Source organism: Alligator sinensis, unplaced genomic scaffold (assembly GCF_000455745.1).
Source record: "Alligator sinensis unplaced genomic scaffold, ASM45574v1 scaffold544_1, whole genome shotgun sequence".
Classification (NCBI taxonomy): Eukaryota; Metazoa; Chordata; order Crocodylia; family Alligatoridae; genus Alligator; species Alligator sinensis.
This window is the reverse complement of record NW_005841937.1, coordinates 184542-190541: the sequence shown is the minus strand read 5'-3', so window position 1 is coordinate 190541 and position 6000 is coordinate 184542. Positions and strand designations below refer to the sequence as shown.

At 41.4% G+C, this 6000-nt stretch overlaps 1 protein-coding gene across 3 annotated transcripts in view; it reads left to right on the top strand.

Moving 5' to 3' along the window:
• Positions 1–6000, top strand: part of PRSS12 (serine protease 12) — a 75835-nt gene that overhangs the window by 49911 nt on the left and 19924 nt on the right. The window lies entirely within an intron of this gene.

Below are 6000 nucleotides of genomic sequence, written 5' to 3'. Positions count from 1 at the left end.
GTAGGGAAATGCTTACTTGGTCTACTTGAATTTCAGTGGAATTTGGGTGCTTAACTGCTTTTAGCTCCATGGAAAATTCTAGGTTCAGATCCTTCAAACTAAACCCTTAACGGAAATGTTGGCGGGGGGCATGGAAAATGTGTATTAACTGTTCAGTAGCCAGTTATGCCAGTTCCTTCACCTTCTGCTTTTCACTTAACACTATTAGTCCTGTGACCTATGCACAGGACTAATAATAGTCCTTCTATCAGGAAGGGACTGATAGAAAAATATCAAATAAAACACTACATATACAATAGAAATGCACGCACGGGCATGCAGACACACACACACAACACACACACACACACTGGAGATAGTTTGTTTGAATGGGATACTATCTCACAAGTGCGATTTGAGGGAACTAGGCAGACAAGGTTCCTTGGGTGAATTTGATATCTTTTATTAGACCAACCCAAATGGTTGGAGAATAGTTATTAAGCAAGCTTTCGGGTTCAAAAACCCTTCGTCAGGCTAAGGAAGCTGCAGCAGTTGGTGTGTGCTCTTCCTTAGCCTGACGAAGGGTTTTTGAACCCGAAAGCTTGCTTAATAACTATTCTCCAACCATTTGGGTTGGTCTAATAAAAGATATCAAATTCACCCAAGGAACCTTGTCTGCCTATATCCTTAGACCAACACGGCTACAACCTAAACCCCTGCATTTGAGGGAACTGGCCTTTTGTACTACTTAAGAAGCTTTTCTGATCTAGGGCATGATTAATACTGCAGAAGAGCACATTGTGTTGCTACTGCACAATCCATGAATTTAACAGAAGCCATTCAATAAAGAGCCAGGTTTGTTTTCCTGTCTATGGGCAGCTGTAAGATGCCTGCTAGCATGACCTGTCTGGATTGGAAGTTTGTATCATTTATATATTACTTCCTCTCTCCCTCTGATAGCAGTGGGCTAATAATAGTTGTTAACAGTGGTTCATGTTCTAGCATGAAACTGAAACACACAAGGCCACACAAGACAAGTAGATTTAATATCATTAAATCTACAGCCCTTCCAGTTACATACTTTCTCCTTAAGTCATCCTTTAAAACTGATGAAGAACATTAGACATCTTTCCTGGGATATGTCCCATTTAAAAACATTTTTGGTTCAGCAAGTGCCAAATAAGTACCGTGTACTGAATTCGCACAATAATGTGCAACCTACAGGCCGTGGCCTGGATCTGGCCCCTAAAGCGACAGGTTTCAGCCCACAATGTGGGGGACCAGTGGTAAACAGATTGGCCTGGTAAATCCCATTCCAGGCCCTGCTATTATGTGCCGCTGGTCCCCTCCACAGCCCTCTCTGCTTATTCCTTCCCCTCTCCCCTGTGGAAGACACTGTTTACTGGAGGTAAGCTCTCTTCCTCTCTGCCTTCCCCTCCTGCCTTCCCCTCCCTCTGACACTGTTAACCATGTCCCTCCCCACACCCTTCCTGCCCATCTCCCCTACCAGAGAGGAGTGATGGCCTGAGGTGTGCCAATTTACTAACACCCACCCTGCTGCTCTAAACGATGGAGATCTACTGAATTTGCATGTTAACTTCTCTGCATAGTCAACAGCTATCAAAAAGGGGGGAGGCTTTACCAGTGCACATTGAATGCCACTTTCCTTGACGAACAGTGGAAAAGCTTCATTGAAGCACAACCATTTCTGTTGCCTTTGCACCAATGAATAATCTCATGTTACATGCAACAAGTCCCCTCCTACATCTTCATATCTCGCTGTAAAACCTACTTCATTTGTCTCCATACCTTTCTGTCTACAAACTGTTGGGCTGACTAGTGTATTTATTGTTCTGTGTGTGAGTCAGCTGGTAATGTCTTTGAGGCAGAGACTTTGCTAAATATTTGTTAAAGAGTGGTGAACACAACAGTAAGAAATACTTGTAGGAGAAGGGTTAAGAGGTACTCTGTGGAAATTAAACATGACGTAAATTTTAGTACTCTGGGGACTTATCGGAAAATGTTTACTGAGCTTTCATCAAGCACATTACTAGCTGCTTCTTGATAAAGTTTTCTTAAAGGCAGATATGATTTTGCAACAAAAACTGTACTTTCCTCACTTTTTGTGATACCAGGGATATCAGGTACATCCCTTGCAGCTTCTGCAATCAGTATGATTGTTCAAGAGGGGAAAAAATGAAAGATTTGGAACAAGGAGACACACAAGTTAAACAAATCATTCAAAGTCTATAGTGCTTCCAAACTCAGTGAGACTTTGGATTATCTGGTGTGTACGTGTTGACCATGCAAACTACGATGTCTAGGGACAGCTTGACCTTGTGCTACTGTCTCAGTCAGATGTTTTCTATATTTTTTGTTGAGTTTGCAATTCACTTATTTGATCCAGTATTTCCTGGTTATCATGCAAGCAAAAAATCCACCCAAGGAAAAACATACACACACACATATGTAAGTTTGAAAAGAGAAGAGTTTTACTTAGCACTGCTATGTCTATGTTATACAGCAATTAGAGATTCAGGGGCAGATTTTTAGCCTCTGATCCAGTAACATTGTGCTGGAAAGGACTAAATATGAAGGGGCAAACGGAGATTCCTTTATTACCGGGAAATCCCCAACCAGTACACCGATTCTTACCACCACTTTTTTGTCACTCTCATGTACCCCACCCAACACTGGAGTGGAGAGTGACAAAAGTACCATACTTTCCTTTCCTGCTTAATAGATTTTGCATTTTTAAATTTCCTCTGTTTAAAAAGCCAGGCTGCACAAATATACTTGAGCTCTTCAGTAGACATGTGGGTACCCATTCATACTCATAGTAGTTTCATGTAGCCTCTGTGTACCTTACATAAAAAATATATGCAAGGTATATGTAAAACATAGATACATGTAATGAAATATACTACACTTATATAACAGTATTAACTGCAATAAAGCCTCCCTAAATGGCACTTTATTAATCAGCCCATCTGTAATTCAGAGACAAACAGATAGGCAGGGTTCCTGCTTCTTAGGAAAAAATAGTAAGGAGGTCTTGTATTACTAATACTTAATCTTACACCATATACTGTGGAACATTTACTAATACACCGGTGAGGAATTAAACTAAGTTACATCCATCACAAAATGAGCCAGGTGGATATCAAGGTATAACTCTTTCTTTATTATTGTATTTGATCGTTTGCTAATTTGCAACATTCAGCCATTCTAAATGGGCCTTTCAGTCATTGGTGAATGTGTACAGGCCACTATAAGCTACATGCATCAGACTTTCAAACCGTAATAAGATTTAAGTCCCATGTTTGGATGCTCAGGCTGACACTTTTAAATGCAGGGAGATAACGGACCCTCCTTAGCATAAGACTTGACATTGCAGCTGAACAGCATGATGTAAAAGTTAGGTGTGGTAGGCATTATTATTATGCATGGAAATACTGTTTCCACCATCCAACTTTATTTTTGGACATTCTGTCAAAAAACTTATATTTAAGAACAGGCTTCCAACAAGAGTTCTCACAGGAGCAGCAACTAAGAAACAGCTCTACTTTCCTATGAACCTATAGCTGACGGGCGATTATAGAGAGGATGGAGATGAATCTTTCTCTGTGGCTATAGTGGACAGGACTAGAAACAATGGCCGCAAGCTTCAGCAAAAGGAATTTTGTTCCGAGAATAGAAGAAACTTTATGGCTATGAGGATGATCAAGCACTGGAACAGGCTACCTAGAGAAATTGTGGAATCTCCATCCCTGGAACTTTTCACAGACACTTGGCTGGAATTGGTTATTCAGGGTTGATCCCGACTTAAGGCAGCTGCACTAGATGACCTTGTGAGGTCCTTTCCACCCTTACTTTCCTATGTCTACACGGCAAACTTATCCTACCAGGTGGCACTGTCTTCTAGTGCAGTGCACTTCTCTGGAGGCTGCCTCCAGAACCAGAACCTGCATACCTGCATGGCACAGCAGAGGGCTAATTACCATAAGCATGAGTAAAATAAGTGAAACCTTCACTTAACAATGGGGCAGGCTCATTTGCAAAGAGTCACTTGAACCTGACTATGGTTTTGTGGGCAGCCTGGGCAAAGCAGTGCAATGTGTTTGAGGGCACCACTGCATGACACAAGAAGCTTGCCACCTTCCTGCCTAAGGTTTTAAGGGTCATTAATGTAAAGTTCTCTAGACACTCAGCTACTGGGATGGTTTGCACATTGGACACTCGTTGGTGTAGATGTAGCTTTAGAGGGCCAAGGTAGGGTGCAAAGAAGCATTTGTCGAGATCTGGGTCAGGTTTAAGTGTCTTAACTTAAGCCACTTACAGCTGAGCTGGGAGTGTCACATGCATGCGTTTACGCTTGTCAGGAGAGGCATGGCTAGCCAGAGGTAAGTAAGTCATGGAAGGGGGGCAGGAATGAAGGGAGGAGCTGGCAGGATCAGGGTCAGGGGAGCAGGTCTAGAGGGGGCTGGCAGGTCTGCAATGGGGCTTGGTGGGTTGTGGGGAAAGGGGTACTGCTTAATTTGGCAGGGGTAGTCAGAGAGGGGGAAAATAGTCAGCGGGGTAAGAACAGCACAGCCCTATGGCTATGGCAAGTGGCTGGGCTTTACCAGCCCCAGGATTGTGCTGTGAATGGTAGGGTTAACCCTTGCTAGATCTGGTTAACCCATTATCTATAGTTAGTTCACCTCTAAGTTACATCACTTTTTCAGGGTGACCTAAGCCAGATGAACTCTTGAACACTGAACCGTTTAGAGCTTCCTAACCTTGGTTAGGGTGATCTATATCTAAGAGTTTTACATACCCTTAATCTCCCATGTATCGGCATTGATTTAGTGAAATGCCAGATTTGATGCATTCCGTCTACTAGTTGTGATTTCATCTGTCACTATATAGTGTCGTTATTTTGTCTGAAACTTAGCCATGTGTCTGTAGACACCATCTCCTTTGAGCCAGTATAGCAGCTCCTTACCAGTTCCTGATATAGGGCCATAGTATGGGTTTCTTCAGGGGTTTTATTGGTGTTTAGGAGATGTAGATCAGACTCCTGCTTTGGATATTTTGACTTGTATGCACCCAGTGCAGGATTGGTAGAACACAAAGGTGTTAAAACCCCAACACATTTAGCCATGTTTTATCCTCTATACTCCACAGCTGCAACAGAAGATCAGAGCCATCCTCCCTATCTGGTATGTTTATTAATTGGTGTAGTTAGGGAGTGTGTGAGAGTGCTGTGTTATTATCCTGGCTTCCAACAGAAACAAGCTCAGTGTTAATGAGACATGCTGAAACTTTGTAGAGATGGATGAACATGCCACAAATCTGATTTATATGTGCTCCAGGGAAAGCAGAGTTTGACTGGTAAATATATTAAAGTAATTTCTGTCTTACATTATGCCACAGTGATTAATTCTAACATCTTCAGATGACAGATTTATTAATTTGTTGTAGGGCCTAACTTAATGGCTACAACATTCTTTAGTTCAAGTGACTAAAAAAAGCCAAAACCTGAACTTTACTTTTCTTTCTGCAAAAGTGTTATCACAATGATGACATTACTTTCTTGATCTATTTTTTTAAACATTTTATTGCTAAAGCCAGACTATGTGGGGCTGTAGATTATGGATTGTACACTGTCTCCAACTGTAGTCTTCATTTTCTGGGGTATGCTGCCATGATTTATAAGCCTTAGTTCTTAAGAAAATTCTAGGTGTTCCACGTTTAAACTTGTTTAGCTTTCTCAGGGAATCATGTGAAAATAAATTATGTTCAGAATACAAAGACAACAATTTTATGAGAAAATTAACAGATTATGTTAAAGTAGCTTGCATACAGGTAGCCCTTGGAGTTGTAACACAATTGGTTCCTAAAAACCGCATCTTAAGTCGAAATGTTGTAACTCGGAACTGGTTTTCCCATAGGAAACAATGTTATAAATAGAGGATTGGTTCCTGAACCAAGGCCTGATACCCTATTTTCACCAAAAATAACCCACAATTTTGTTCT